The sequence below is a fragment of the Canis lupus genome, chromosome X (genome assembly GCF_003254725.2).
Source record: "Canis lupus dingo isolate Sandy chromosome X, ASM325472v2, whole genome shotgun sequence".
NCBI classification, from domain to species: domain Eukaryota; kingdom Metazoa; phylum Chordata; class Mammalia; order Carnivora; family Canidae; genus Canis; species Canis lupus.
Window position 1 is genome coordinate 116,286,273 of NC_064281.1, and position 16,662 is coordinate 116,302,934.

A 16,662-nucleotide genomic window follows, 5' to 3' on the forward strand; every position below is an offset into this window, starting at 1 on the left:
ATGCCTCCGTAAATAAACACTTTCAAGGCACCTGCAGTGTCATCATATATGATACATGTATTAGGTGTTACTCCACTCACAGAGGTGCAAATCATCTTAAATTATATGTGATAGCCACTCTTTGTAGTAGGGTACCACACACAGTGTGTTTAGGGATGGCAGTCATCCTTAAACACATGCTCATGAATTTTTTTGTCGTTAATTTCTTTTGTTTTTATTTAAAAAGAGAGACTTAATTTGGGGCACCTAGGTGGCTCATTAAGTTGAGCCTCTGACTCTTGGTATTAGCTTCTGTTGTGATCTTTGAGTTCTGGGATAGAGCTCTGCCTCCAGCTCACGTTGTCTCTCATGCTCCTTTCCTCCTCCCCACGCTCACATGTGTGCTTGCTCTCTCTTGTCCTGGTCATTTTGATACAGGAGAGCTTGGTTCTTGTCTCACAGAGTCAAAGAATGAATCTTGTGGATAATAGTGAGCAAAGTGATAGAAGTTTATTAGGCAGACATACAGAGAAAGCTCTCAGCAGTGAGAGGGGTTCAGACAGGGTTGCCCACATGCTCATGAATTTTTGAAACAACCCCCCAGTGGTAAGATGTGAGTGATTGGTGGAATTCATACAAAGGACCTCTACAGCACCCACTCCACTGTCTTTCCCCTACTTCCTACCTAGGTGCTATCTATCCATGTGTTGGAGCTTTCATACGGTGGTTTTCAGAACTGATAAATATCAAATCTTACTATTAGGTTCTGTTGCTCATGGAAGAAATATCCTTGCATGCCTTACCATGTTACTTTTCCCATTGTTATTTACAAAGCATAAGCAAGCAGTTTGTAGTCCCCAGATCCATTAATTAAGCAGTAAGTATACTTCGTATCTTCAACCAATGCTTGACTCACCTGATAGGAGTCCTTCTATCTGAGTTACCTACCTCAACTCCTGCAAAACAGAATTATCAGAGAAAGCACGCAGGATCCTAGAAGTAAAGGATAAGAGAATAAACAGTAAGTGTTGAGGTGGATAGAGTAGAAATGCTTTTCCTCCTCAGATCCATTTTACTTACTAGGAGTGATATACAAGATGTAAAATATCCCTAACCTGGATGCTGTTATATTCCTTCAGCTCTTGGGTTTTCTGGATCCTTCCCTGGAACAAGATTATTTAGAACATGTTATTTCATTTTCTATAGCATTTCCATGCTATATGGTGCCTGCATTTCCCTGGAAAAAACTAAGTCTAGACACCACAATATAGGTAACAGAGATAAGGGGCATGGATGCCAGAGGCTGGGGTTTGAGTATTTAAGGTGACTATGCCCAGAAAAAGGCCATAGAATCTCCCTCTAGCTCCCAATAAAGAGCTACAGTGTATTCATGGAAGTTGCAATCCTCCAGCATTTCTCATCCACTCTACAAACTCAGCTTTGTACTTCAGAGGCTAAATACCAGGTGCATATGGTGAGAGCTCAGGGGCACTGTTCCACCACTTAGCCAACTATCATAGAGTGGAGGCTCTATTGCAGGTGCAACATCTGAGAATACTGAACTTCTAATTTACTCCACCCTGGCTCAATCACTGGGTGAATGCTCCATATCAGGTGGGGCAAGCTGAGAAGATCAAGATCTATTGTCATGGACAAGTACCCTATTTATTGCAAAGCAGAAATATCACCCTGAGGGATGCAGGCCACTGCCATTAGTGCCAGCTCCAAGATTAGTGATTTGAATATTTTAGCTATTGTGAATGGCTGGCCTGAATGACAGAGAATATTACAGCTCTCTGTAAAGAACATGGCTTTATTTGTAGAAGAATATGTGAAAGTTCAAAGCTAACCACACTCTCAAAAACAATGTAGATTTTGGTGGTCAGTAAATAAAATGGGACTGTGGAACTCTGGGAGCAATAAGCTAAAATTTAGTCCAGCTTGTTTACCAGAAAGAAACGGGGAAAACAAAAAGAGCCCTCATGCTATCTAAACAAACTTCAAAGACTTTCCTCAAAACTACCTGTGCAAAAGAATCTGAATTATTTAGATCAAACTCTGAGGCAATTATTACCTATAGCATTTTGAAAACTACATAACAATACCTATAATTAGGAAGTCTAAAGGCTGAGTGTGATACAATGGAGGGAGAGCTTGACAAATCAGAAAAAAGAGTCTACTGAAAACCCTGTCTTCTAAGAATGACTGTGCGCATGCCAAAAGCTGTGCCCTAATAGGGAAAACACAAACTGCTTCATGATGCAGACAATACGTCACTAATACAGTGTTGCCAAGTCAATAAACAAATAAAAGAGCAGAAAACAACACTGACAACGAAACAATGCAAGAGAAGGGGAATCATTATCCAGAGTTGTTAGTTAATTACCTAAAATGTCCAGCTTTTATTAGAAATTATGAGACATGCAAGGAAAGGAAAATGTGTTCTGTACATAGGAAAAAAGCAGATAAGAGAAACTTCCTGTGTAGAGGTTCCAAGTATAATTTTTTTGAAATGTTTTAAAGATTTATTTATTTATTTATGATAGACATAGAGAGAGAGAGGCAGAGACACAGGCAGAGGGAGAAGCAGGCTCCATGCAGGGAGCCCGATGTGGGACTCAATCCCGGGTCTCCAGGATCACGCCCTGGGCCAAAGGCAGGCGCTAAACTGCTGAGCCACCCAGGGATCCCCCCAAGTATCATTTCAATAAAGACTTTAAAGTAAACATTATAAATACTTTCAAAAAGTAACCATTATTTGAAAAATAAAGGAAGTTATTATGATGTATTTATCAATATGTACATCTCATCAAACATGTATATCAAAATAGGTAGAAAAAATTTTAAGGAAAGAATACTCTAGAGTTTTAAAGCATAATATCTGAAATGAAAAAATCAATAGATGGGCTCAACAGTAGATTTGCATTAGCAAAAGAATCAGTAACTTGAAAACAGGTTGATAGTGATAAAACCTTACAAAGAATAAAATGAATGCAGAAAAATGAGTACAGCCTCAGGGAAACATAGAACATCAGAAGGCACAATAAAATATACATAATGGAAATACCTGAAGGAGAGGAGAAAGGAAACAAATCTAAAAAATCATGAATCCTTGCACAACAGAAATGTGTGACAAATCCAAAGTAAGATAGACTCAAAGAAATCTAGTCTGAAAGACATTATATTCAATCTTGGTGCTAGGGTAAAAAAAAAAAAAAAAAGAAGGAGCGAGGGAGAGAGATGGAAGGAATGAAGGGAGAGAATAAGAGACTGAGAAAAATGAAATTATTTTTAGGGAATTTTGAAAGCTATAAAGGAAAAGGAACTCACTGCATACCAGGAAGTCTCAACAAGATAAACAGATGACTCTTCGCCAGAAACCATAGGGGTCAGAAGACAGTGCGGTGACATATTCAGAATGCTGAAAGAAAATCTGCCGACCAAGATTCACATATCTAAGACTAAAGTGCTTAGATATTGCATGAAGGTGCAATATAAAAATTTAAGGTTAATAGAATTAAATCAATAAACCACAGAGAAAATATATGCAAATCACTTTTCTGTCAAAAGAATTAGAATATATTAAAAAAACTCTGAAAATTCCACAATAAAAAATAAAACCAATAAAATGGGAAAAAAATCTCAACAGATTCTTTACCTTAGAAGATTATGGATGGTAAGTAAGTACATACAAATGCTCAACGTAATCAGTCAAGAAAGAAATAAAAGTTTAAGCCAAAATATGATCAATCTACAAATACTTCAGAACATTTAAAACTAGTTAATTCCAAGTGTTGGTGATGATTTGGGCAACTGTTTCTCTCACAGAATCACAAAAGAGTAAATTCTTTCTGGAAAACAGTACTTTTTTTCAGTTTCTTACCAGTTTAAACATAAACTTTGCATAGACATAGCAATCCCACTCTAGCTATTTATACTATTTATAGTGAAATGAAACTTGTCTTCACACATATATCTGTATGCAAAAGTTTCCAGTAGCTTGATTCATAATCACCAGCAACTGGAAATAACAGATTTACTTCACATTTCACTGTAATACTATGTAGCAATAAAAATAAAGAGAACATTGATTCACATAAAAACATGGATGAGGGTAGCCCGGGTGGCTCGGTGGTTTAGTGCCGTCTTCAGCCCAGGGCCTGATCCCAGAGACCCAGGATCAAGTCCCACATCAGGCTCCCCAGCAAGGAGCCTGCTTCTCCCTCTGCCTATGTCTCTGCCTCTCTCTCTGTGTGTCTCTCATGAATAAAAAAACAAAATCTTAAAAAAAAAAAACATGGATGGATTTTGAATGTCTTTGTTAAAGGAGTCAGATCAAAAAGCAACATATTGTAAAATTGTATTTATATGACATTTTGGAAAAGACAAATACTAAGGATGGAAAGCAGAGCAGTGGTTACCAGGGGTTAAGTTGGGGTGGAGTTTTACTTCAAATGACAGCATGAGGTAATTTGGGGGACAATGGACATTGTCTGGAATTCAGGGAGGACCTTGGAGTATGGGACTGTTTTATATATCAGTTATTTACAGACCAGACAAATCAATAACAAATGCCTCAAAATTAAGCAAGAAAACATGTAGAAATATTCACATCCAAATCCCATATATGAAACATCAAAAATAACTGTCTCCAAAAACACAATCTTGCCATTTGCAATGATGTGGATGGAACTAGAGGGCATTATGCTAAGTGAAATAGATCAGTCAGAGAAAGATAATTATCATATGATTTCACTCATATGTGGAATTTAAGAAACAAAACAGATGAACATAGGGGAAGGGAAGGACAAATAAAATAAGACAAAATAAGAGAGGAAGACCAACCATAAGACACTCTTAACTCTAGAAAACAAATAGGGTTGCTGGAGGGGAGGTGTGGGGGAGGATGGGATAACTGAGGGAAGGGCGTTAAGGAGGGCATTTGATGTAAACAGCACTGGGTGTTACATGCAACTGATGAATCACTAAATTCTACCTCTGATACTAATAATACACTATATGTTAATTAATTTTATTTTATTTTATTTTATTTTATTTTTTTAATTTTTATTTATTTATGATGGTCACACAGAGAGAGAGAGAGAGGCAGAGACATAGGCAGAGGGAGAAGCAGGCTCCATGCACCGAGAGCCCGATGTGGGATTCGATCCCGGGTCTCCAGGATCGCGCCCTGGGCCAAAGGCAGGCGCTAAACCGCTGCGCCACCCAGGGATCCCTGTTAATTAATTTTAAATTAAAAAACATATCAGGAACTAAATCAAAAGACAGAAAATAAAATGAAAACCACAGAGTATTATCATCGGTATCAGTAAGCATTTCTAAAGTGGCCATGACAGTAAGAGAAAAGAGAACAACATTTCCAAAACTAAACTTTTACAAAGAATTGAAGGATGGCACTCTATATGGCTTATTAATACAGACAAAATACCACAAAGGCCCATTTCTACCTCAATTTTCTGATCAGGATGAAAGGAGGGAGGTGCCAGCTTATCTTTCTTTGTCCAACACAAGGAAGTAAAATATCTGTCTTGCTTCACAGACACCTCTACAGTGCAGAGGATAGCACCCAAGCACATGATAGCATCCAATCCCCTCCTCTGCACAATAAGAAAAGATAATAACTTCTTAAAAAATAAAAAAAAAAATTGTATCAATGAGTATACTTTTCTGGGTATTATGCACAAAACCTCAAAAATAGATAACTTCTAGAGGATTCAAAGGTATTTTTGAAAGAATGAAGGACTTCTGGGCTCATGAAGAAAGAGAGCTTCAATACTTAAGATTGTGTTTTTGGAGACAATTATTTTTGATGTTTCATATATGGGATTTGGATGTGAATTTTTCTACATGTTTTCTTGCTTAATTTTGAGACATTTGTTATTGATTTGTCTGGTCTGTAAATAACTGATATATAAAACAGTCCCATACTCCAAGGTCCTCCCTGAATTGCAGAGAATGTCCATTGTCCCCCAAATTACCTCATGCTGCCACTTGAAGTAAATAAAAAAAAATGAGCTTCAGAAGGGTAGAGAATGAGAATAATTGGGGGAATTTAGGAAGGCCTAAAGGAGAGCCTTAAAAATAGTGAGGGGAGCTGATAGGAAAGAAGAGGTTAAAGGATTTGAGATGGTACAGGAAAAAGTTTCTACAAAAAGGAAAAATACTCCACGGGCAGTAAGGAACAACATGACCACAGTGAAAGTTTTGCTCCTAATTTTGTCAGGCAACTTTGGTGAGATAGCTATGAATCCCAGAAGAAACAATGGGCAGAGTTTTCATGGGATCCTCATTTCCGGGTCTTACTTTTGAAGAGGTACCTAAGAGTTCCCTTGGTGGAGGCCAGCACTAGTGGGTAGGTTGGGTGGGCAGCAGGCCTGCACTCAAAGGAAAGCACCTCTCTCTGCACATAACTAAACACTCCCAGTGTACCCCCAATGCCATCATCTGTGTCGTACATGTCATGCATTACTCCACTCACAGAGGTGTCAATCACATATAATTACAAATGATTGCCACTCTCTGGAGTAGGGTACTACATAAAGAATGTCCAGGTTGACTGTCCTGCCTAAATATCCACCCACGCATTTCTGAAAATAAATCACATGATGTTTTCAGGCTATGAGTGGCTGCTGATATTTGTCCAAAGGATCTGTGCAACGCCCACCCCCTTCCTCATTTATCCCTCATAAGTGCTATCCTCTCACCAGCTGCAGATTTTCCATGGCAGTTTTCAGAACTCAGAAACTATAAGCCTTTTCCCCAGGTTCTCTAGCTCATGAAAGATAGATCTTTGCATGCCTTACCTTGCTCCTTTTTCCATTCTTATAATAAAGCATTCAACAAGTGATTTGTAGTCCTCAGATCCAGACAAGCAGAAAATACACTCCATCACACCAACTCCAGCCTTGTCATCAAAGATTTGAGGCCCTCTACCTGAGTTACCTATGTCAACTCTAAAAGCACAGAATAAGCTGTGAAAACACACAAGATCCTGAAAGCAAAGAAGGGGAAATGATCAGTTATTGGTGGGATGGAGAGAGTAGAAATCTCTTTCCTTTCTCAGACTCTGGAGTAAAAATATTGTTTTTACTTATGAAGAGTAAGCTATAAGACAGATAGGATTTTAGGGCCTCAGGATGCCCTTATATTCCTCTCAGCACCCAGGTTTTCTACCTTAAACTGGAGTAATGCCACTTTGAGCTTGTTTTTGCATTAAAAAAAAAATCTAAGACGTAACACTAGGTTCCTGTGTTTCTCCCATGCTACAGAGTCTGGGGCACCAAAATACGGGCAAACAAATATGGGGGAAATGTATTCCAGAGTTTGAGAACTGAGGGAATTTCTGACTCTAAACTGGTAGGATTTTTTTTTTTAATATGGTGCTACTATTCTTTTTTTTTTAAGATTTTATTTATTTATTCATGAGAGACACATAGAGAGAGAGCAAGGCAGAAACACAGACAGAGGGAGAAGCAGGCTCCATACAGGGAGCCCGACATGGGACTCGATCCCAGGTCCCCAGGATCACACCCTGGGCCAAAGGCGGCGCTAAACCACTGAGCCACCCGAGCTGCCCCTGGTGCTACTATTCTATATCTTGGATTTTGTCCAAACTTTTATACAATTTTCATTTTCTTTAACTCACAGAAGTGTTCTGTGAAAAAAAGCTGCACTACTGTACACAAAATTAAATATTAAATTATATATATTAAAAATGGGCTCAAGAATGTTGGAAGACAGTTCAGATGAGAAGATTCCCAGTCATAAATTGGAGTTTGTTCTACAACTTGACAACTAGGGGCTGAAAGGTCTTTCAAATCGGGGCAGGTCTAGTTTATAAATTTTTACTGAAACAATAATGAAGACTGAGATAAAGGAAATCATCTTGATGTCCCGAAGTTTTAAAGTCTCCCTTCTTTAACAGTAAAAATCTGTGACCCATATTCAGAGCTGCAAGAACCCCTACATTTTACAAAAAAAAAAAAAAAAAAAAAAAAAAAGTACCAGGAGCTCCAAGAAGACTTAAACTCTTCTTAACATAATTAGCTCCCATACTCCTGTTCCCAACCAAATGTCTTAGGGCCTACTGGCCACTTTATGTCTCTGTTCTCATAAGTCATAAGGTAAATCATAGTAGAAAGATTTCAATCTCCCATTCACACTGCAGATGTTATCAGAGACTTTGACTGCAATCTGTCTGTCCAATTCGACTTTCCCTCTTACCACGATGTTGTCTTGTGGTCATTCTCGATTCAGTCTAGTAGCGGTGCAGAAGTACGAACATCAGCCATCATAGCCATGTACTGGTTTTACGCTGGTAGAGGATAGAAAGTTTGATTAATTCCCAGACATACCTGTGCACATCTATCAGTTCAACAGGCAGCTCCTCTAAGACAAGAAACTGGTATCTCTGTCTCTCTGATCTGGATTTTTGATGGTCAAAGATAATCAGTACCAGCAAAAGCATAATTTTAAATGTCTTCAATTTCTTTTCTTTTTTTCTTTTTTTTTTTAAAAAAATACATTCAATTTCTTACTGGTGATTTTTGGAAACCTCCCAGGGAAGAGAAAGCCCCTCTACATAAAGTATCATGGCAACAGTTGCTGTTTTCTTATTTCCCTCAATTCCTATTCTCCTGTCTTGGGGATATATTACACAGCTTGACAGCCTCTTTGTGTGCTCCCTTTTCCTTTTCACTTCTCAAAGCAGAGTGACTCAATATTCTCATGAATTTGCATCACAAAATCCCTTGGAACTGGATGGAATTATGTGGACTGGAGGTGGGTATGGACAGTAAGAAAGGATCAACAGGAAAAACTGAGATTCCCTTTCATTGCTAAGTCAGACAGGAAGTCCTGGATTGTTGAGACTAGAGATTGATTCTATCCCTTACCTAATACAGAACTTTGTTCAAATAGTGCCTTCTCTTATCACTCTATTTGATATTGTCACATCTCACCCTTTCTGGACTCTCAATACACTTTGCTGCTTTTCCCAAGGTCCTCTGGGTTGTTATGCAGAACTCACATTCTACCTATTTACTATTATTGATGCGTACTAATAACATATCAGCTTCTTGGAGATAGTAAGTTCTGCTTTCCTTGTTGTCCTACTATATTTGCAGCACTTCATAGGTGGACTGCCATACAGTATGTGCTTGGTGATTTTCCAGTTGAATAAATCACTGGATATTCCATCTAGTCTCAATATGCGGATCTGTCTCCATTCTGGGATTTCCAGATAACCTGTGTGTATATGGGACCTGTCTAGAATCGCGTTGAAATTCTGGGAATTTCACAACATGAGAACCCTGTTGCTCCTATGAAGATGGAGTGGAATTATATTGCTGAGTATAGCGAGTGCCATGTTGACTAAGTCTTGGTATTGTTTACATCAGGGAGTTTTGCCAAGCAAAATTTAGGAAGGGCTATATCATCAGTGCAAGTTGTCTTCTTCTTATACTATAAAGGGTTATAGACAACTGAATGAGTTATTTGGGACGAATATTTCTCAGGGATTTCAGGCACCACAGAAGTTGTATTTGTTGCACATTACTCCATTCAGAAAGGCGCACTTCATAACATAAAATATGTGAATAGCGTCTTCCTAATAGGGCACAGCATGGCTGAAGGTGGCTTCCCTTCCCTATCCATCCTATACTAATGTAGCTCTTTTCATATCCCCAATCCCCACCATCACAACATGACATTCATAATTTTTCCATAAGAACTTTGCATATCTGCCCAACTGCCTTCCAACTTCCTTCCATTTCTCCCTGAGTAAGTTTCCTCTTATCTCCTCTATGTATTTTTGGATGGTTTTCATGCCCCAAAGAGAATAAGCCTCTTCCTGATCTTCCCTTCTTATTGAAGAAATATTTTTATTCTCTCTAACCTATTGGTTTTCAAGTGCTTAGGAACTAAGTATTGAAAACACTTGCTTTCCCTCAAAGTAAACCAAACCAAACCCAAACAAAATAACAAAATACTTACAAAACTCCTACATTCTTTGGTATCTCAAAATTTCTTCATTTCAAATCCACATAATATTAGCAAAAACACATGAAAACTCTTAGGAAGGAAAGGGGAGATCAATCAAGGAATGCAAATATTGGGATGGCAGAAAGTTCATTTCCTGTATCTCTTGAGAGGAAACTAACAATTTAACTTTTCTTTGTTCATTTAAAAGAGAGAGATGAACTTAAATCCCAGAAATGTCCTCTTTCCTTCCTCTCAACTCTAGATTAACTTGGGCCTTGAGTAGAGGTTTGGTTGTTGACTGTTTTACCCCCACTTTTCAATTCTGTGCTCCGAACACTCTGACTCTATGAAGACCAACTGAACCTAACAAGATGAAAGAGAGCATAAAAAGGTGGTAAGACACCATGCACAGTCTAAGAGAATGGGAACCATGTTAAGGAAATCATGAAGACAGGAAAGGGAATTTGGAAGTATATCTCTGGCTAATTTATTTGCCATGGAAAGAGAAAAAAAGACTAAGAAGAGGTATTTTTAAAGATTTTACTTACTAATTCATGAGAGAGAGAGAGAGGAAGAGACACAGGCAGAGGGAGAAGGAGGCTCCCTGCGAGGAACCAGATGCAGGATTGGATTCCAGGATCCCAGGCTCACACCCTGAGCCAAAGGCAGACGCTCAACCACTGAACCACCCAGGCGTCCCAAGAAGTGATATTTAAACTGGACTTTCCTAGTCTTTTTCCTTTCAATAAACTAAAAAGTAAATCAAGTTCCTATTTCACAAAATTGTTAGAACTTTCATTTTCAATAAAAATATCTGAGCCATCTGTGACCCAAGTATCTGGTCTTTGTGGATTATTTATCCAAGAGAAATGAATACCAATCAGAAATGAAAATAGAAGATAGAATTCAAATTACAAGTAGTGGTTACCCACAATACATAAATACATTTTGGAGCAGTTTAAAGAATTTTGGGTTGTATTTTTCTTTATTTGGCAATATTTTGAAAGGCTTTTCATTCAAAGGTAGACAAAATGAAATATAATGCTGTACAATTACTTAGTAACTATGATGAAGGGAAAGAGTCAATCTGTACATATTATGTAAAAGATAACACTTTCTGAAAGGGTAAGTGGGAAAGAGGATGAGGCACAGAGAATGTTGGTGAAGATTATCTAAAAAGTTGCCTCCATTTCCTGAGCTTGAGTTCCCAATTTGCCTCCTTATATATATGTTCTTATAGTCTGGCTTTTGGGAAAAAGTATAATTTAATTGCAGGATCATGTCACAAATATTTGAACAAAGTGAACAGTGTATGATAGTATTCCCCAAGGTTTAGAAATGGAACTTTCTCTTTTTTTAGTTATTTTTTATTGGTGTTCAATTTGCCAACATATAGAATAAAAAAAAAATGAGTGGAACTTTCTTATAAATGAAATCTTTTGAGTTCCCCAGCTAAGGTCTCTGGGAAATTGCAGGGCTTAACCCATTAAGTTACACCCATAAGGTTCTTTTATCTACTGTACAAGTTTATCACTGGTGAATTCACTGTAACCACTTTATTTGAAAAAGATTTGAAAGGCATAAATAATGTAAAGGGAAAGAAAGGATAAGATAAGAAAAATGAACATGAACGCTTTGGTTAGAAACCAAATTTCACATAAGAATGCCAAATCATTGCATGCATTTTTCCATTTTTAATTTTTAATGTTCTAAAAAGATGTGTCAACTGTTTAAGCCTAATTCAAGATAATTTTATTTTATCTTTTACTTTTTCGTGTGATTATGACCATGGAGAGCCATTATATCAGCTAGTTATGCACATTCCACTATATCAGGGGCCAAATAACTTTTTCTCTAATTCTTCCATTCAACAACCATTAAGTGAGCCACTGAGTGTCTAAAGAATGTTATGGCTACTGTAAAAGCTAAGACACATTCACAGTCCCTGACCAGCCTACCACCACCACCTGATTCATGCGATTCTTATTCCCTAGCCTCTATAAGACATCTGGTTCTTATTCTGATTCAAATGATTTTGAGCCTCTTTTTGTTTACCCTCCAATTGACTCTAGTTTCATTTAGTGTGAAATTATATGATGATAAACAGCAGCTTACCTTTTTAAGTCTATGGTATGTCGGTGGTAATTGCAGAAGTGTAGTAGTAGACCAGGACAGCCACTGAAATTATTCATTGTTAGAAATCAAGCTTTGATTTGTCCCTGAAGATTAAATTAATGTTTCTCATGCAGATATCATAATGATTCCACAGTAAAGTAAGAAATTACAAGCTGCAATTCAGAAATTATAGAAACAGGAATTTTCTCTCCAAACCTATCAATAACCTTTTATAAAAAGTCATTCCATAGAAAGATTTCTGGGATAGAAATGACAGATACTGACTATAGCTAACTCAAGGATCTCATGAATTTTCATTTTAGTTACAAATGAACACCTGCTAACAAAAAGGACTAATTCATTAGCAAATTGCAAATTAGTGATTGCAATTGCAATAGGGGTACAAATTTTCATTTGCTTAATTCTGTTAAAAATATTTTTATAAATCAAGCCTTTTAATATCAATACCATCATATTTTCATCACTTTAAAATTGAAGGTGGCTACCTTGATTCTGAATTCCTACATAAAAGCCAAACTGAAATACAAAAATGAAAATAAAATTATGAAGTAAAGGTATGCTGCAAATGCATGTAGTTGAGTGTGTGTGTGTATGTGTGAAGGAGATATAGTTAGCCTTGACAATGGTCTCATAATCTGTTTTTTCAAAGTTATACTTAATTTATCACTGGGATGTGTGAGATTATTTCAATTGCCATATTGACAAACACTGTAACCTATTTGTTTTATTTGAATGTATATTAGAAGGAACTAAAAAATAAAATATTTGGCTTTAGGGATATTATTTCTCAGAAGCCAAATACAAAAAAATGATTTAATGTAAAGCATATAAGAAGCAAATAATAGTAGAGATAAAAGATGAATAGGCAAAATTGTGGCTATGGTACACAGTCCCTGAAGTTTAGGATACAGTGATTTAAATCACACTGCAAAACAATATGAATGGAACACAAAAAAAGTAGCTTTATATTTATATTTGCATTTATCCACAAGATCAAGTTCTCTCCCTTGAGGTAATAGTGAATGAATTATGACAAAATAATGTTTTACAATGTAATTGGCATTATGCTTACACCAATGCTATTGTTAACAAGTGATTTCAAATGCCATATTATAAGCATGAGAATAAAAAATCATATGAATAAGCTTAGTCAGGTATACAGTAAAATACTATGAAAAACAGTCACTTCACATAAGCTGGAGAAAGAAACAGCTGTGATGTTGCAGCTTCTTAAATCATAGTATTGGAATACAACCACTCAAACATGAGGATTGAAATGGATCATTTGATAACTCATTGGGAATGAAGATGCACACACCAAACTTTATTACATTAACTCACATGTTACTTTCTCTGATTATGTATTTCTATAGCCAATCTGAGGTCAGGAGGTTTTACAGAACTCACTGAATTTGGATCATTAAGCTGGATTTTTTTAATTGTTGCATAATGAGCCAGAAATTATGTTGGGAATCGGTGAGGATGAAATGTACTGACACATTCAGAATGAGAAATCAGACAAAACACGGCCTCGCATACTTGGCAGTATCCAGTTATATTATCTACAGCTAATACGTAATGTAGACAGAGGATTTTGGTAACTTCATTTGAAAATTGTCACAGCATCATCTAAATTTGATTTCATGAGCTATACAAGTCTTTACAGCAATCTGTTCCTTAACCACGCCCACTACGTGTGTTGGCCATAAACTTTTATATCTATAAAAGACTAGTACCATCAGGATGCCCTGGCTCTTAAAGCCTGTACACAGAGAATGGAATGTTTGATTCATTTGTGGTCACCACTTATCATTTAAGAAAGCTCAGGGAAAACTTCACAATACCAAACAGCATGAGTTAAGGAATAGACTTTATTGAGGAGAAGGGAAAATTGCCAGAACCGAATCAACAAGAGATGAGAAGACACAAGTCCTTCATTATTCTGTTATTCTCCAGAAAGATGAGTCAGTGTCTGAATCTGTTTGCCACACAGCATGAGCTAAGTTAAAATAGAGAGAACTCTCATTGTTACCCCTTCTTATAGGCACATGAGAATGTGACTTTGCCAGACAAAATAAGGACTCCTAGGCACAAGGCCCTTTGCTTTCAATTGCCAGCCTTATATCGGGGTTAGGTGGGAACTCCAGAAATCCAGAGTCAGGAGAACTTGGGCTCCTTGGGATGATACAGTTTCCCTTCTCCATTAAGCACTGAATATGAATGCAATCTCTCCAGCTGAGAGAAGCAGCAGCCTGAAGTCAGAGATAGTTTGCTGTTCAGGTGAACGACAATAAGCCCCTAGGTTTATTTTATTTATTATTTATTTATTTATTTATTTATTTATTTATTTATTTATTTATTTATTCATGAGAGGCACAGAGAGAGAGAGAGAGAGGGAGAGACACAGGCAGAGGGAGAAGCAGGCTCCATGCAGGAAGCCTGACGTGGGACTCGATCCCAGGTCTCCAGGATCAGGCCCTGGGCTGAAGGCGGCGCTAAACCGCTGAGCCCTGGGCTGCCCCCAGGTTTATTTTAAACTTACTAAATCTCCCTTCCTCCCCTTCCTTTCTCATGTATGTTTATTTGTGTATTCAATTTTATTTTCAATTCATTCATTATTTGATTTGATTTTGCTATATATAAATAACATTATTTGTACTTGTTAATGTGGTATATAAAATTATATAATTATATTAATATAATATACTGATTTGTATTTATTACATATTGTATTTTATTTTAGTATATGATATTATATATATTGTGATTTTATATATATATATATATATATACATATATATATATTTATATCCACTAATACTCCCTAAAACAAAGCTTTTAATACATATCTCTTAATGATACAGGGCCCAGATGGCTCCATTGGCACAGTTACCCATTAAAGAAAGAGGTCATACCAATTGCACCCAATCTCTTAGAGAATGTAGGAGGAAATAACATCCTCAACTTATTTTTGAAGGCACCATTTTTCTGGTTCTAAATCCAAACATGTGCCTCAGAAGAAAAGAAAGCTATGAACTAATATTTCTCATAAGCATCAAAACAAATATCTTCAAAAACAATTTTTTAAGCAAACCAACCCAGCAATATATAAAAGGATAATACATTATAGCCCAGTAAAGTTTGTCCCAGTAATGTAGCCTTTTCATGATAAATTCCTCAGCAAACTATATCAGGGAACTTTATCTTGATAAAGGATAACCACAAAAAAACTCCAAATAAACAAAATCAACAACAATTAAAAAAAAAAAAAAACACAGATATCATTATGCTTTGTGGTAGAAAAACATGAATGTTCTCTCCCCTAATGTTGGGGAGAAAGTAAGGATATTTGCTCTCATTAATTACATTCAATGTTATACTGGAGGCCCTGGCAAAAGTAATAAAGCAAAATAAATAAATTTATTAATAAAGGCTCACTGATGGTGAAGGAGGAGGCAAAATTGTCTTTATATACAGATGGCATGATCGTCTATGTAGGAAACCCTAAGGGATTGAGCAAAAAGTTACTAGAACCAACAAGGGAGTTTAGCAAGTTTGCAGGATGTAAAAGAAAATTACTTGCACTCCTCTGTACTAACAATGAACAATTGGAAATGGGGGGAAAAGGCCACTTACAATAATATACAAAGGTGGGAAATATTTAGGATATTTTAGCCACTATGCCTTATTCTGAATGAGGTTATACTTTTATTATACCTTCTTTCGTGAAGTTAATCTACAAATTTTCTATTCTTACATTTGGGAAAAAAGCTAAACTTCTCCTATTTACTTTATATCTTATAAACATTGCCTTGCACTCACTGTTTACTTTGTAAGCCTTGTAACAGCCTTTAGTCAAAAGTGATAAACTTCTTTCAGTAGGATTCTATTAAATTAAAATTATTGGCATTTATTAATATGTATAGGGCGACATAAAGCTTAGCCTAGTGTTTATCTGACTCTGAGCTCATGCATTCAAGAAAAATATTAATCTAAGTGCTCCTTTTATGTAAAATTAATATAATTCTATAATTTGAAGGGAGGCTTATAAAAATCATTATAGAGTTATATTTATATGATGGGTGACAGGCACTGAGGGGGCACTTGACAGGATGAGCACTGGGTGTTATTCTGTATGTTGGCAAATTGAACATCAATAAAAAATAAATTTATTATAAAAAAAGAGTTATATTTATATGATTGCCTCACCCTTTAAATTAAATGGATTTAAAGAACTTCAATCTGTTAAATATTAATATTCTATGAGAGAAGTAATTAAAGCAAAGTAGCAACAGAGATTTCTCAAAATAGTTACATTATAAAATAATCAAGGTATTTTTGTATAATTTCACTAAATTCTTTGCCACTAACATTTCAGGGGAAGGGCTACTTTCTATTGAAATATTTAATAGCTGTACAGTGTACAATGAGGGAAGAGACTTGATTTAGTTCACTGCTGTACTTGTAGAGCCCACCACTATAATGCCTGCCGGAGAGTAGCAGTCAATAAAAATTCATTAATGAAGTAAATTAATAACAGTTTTT

The 16,662-nt window shown here is 36.4% G+C and overlaps 1 long non-coding RNA gene across 4 annotated transcripts in view; it reads right to left on the bottom strand.

Moving 5' to 3' along the window:
- LOC112668459 (uncharacterized) overlaps positions 1-16,662 on the bottom strand; it is a 136,121-nt gene that overhangs the window by 49,642 nt on the left and 69,817 nt on the right. For all 4 annotated transcript variants that reach the window (XR_007409354.1, XR_007409355.1, XR_007409356.1 and 1 more), the window contains 4 exons: positions 8,224-8,314; positions 6,804-6,991; positions 1,095-1,142; positions 928-972 (listed from right to left, as the gene is read on the bottom strand). This is a non-coding gene — a long non-coding RNA (uncharacterized LOC112668459). The remainder of the gene's footprint in view (positions 1-927; positions 973-1,094; positions 1,143-6,803; positions 6,992-8,223; positions 8,315-16,662) is intronic.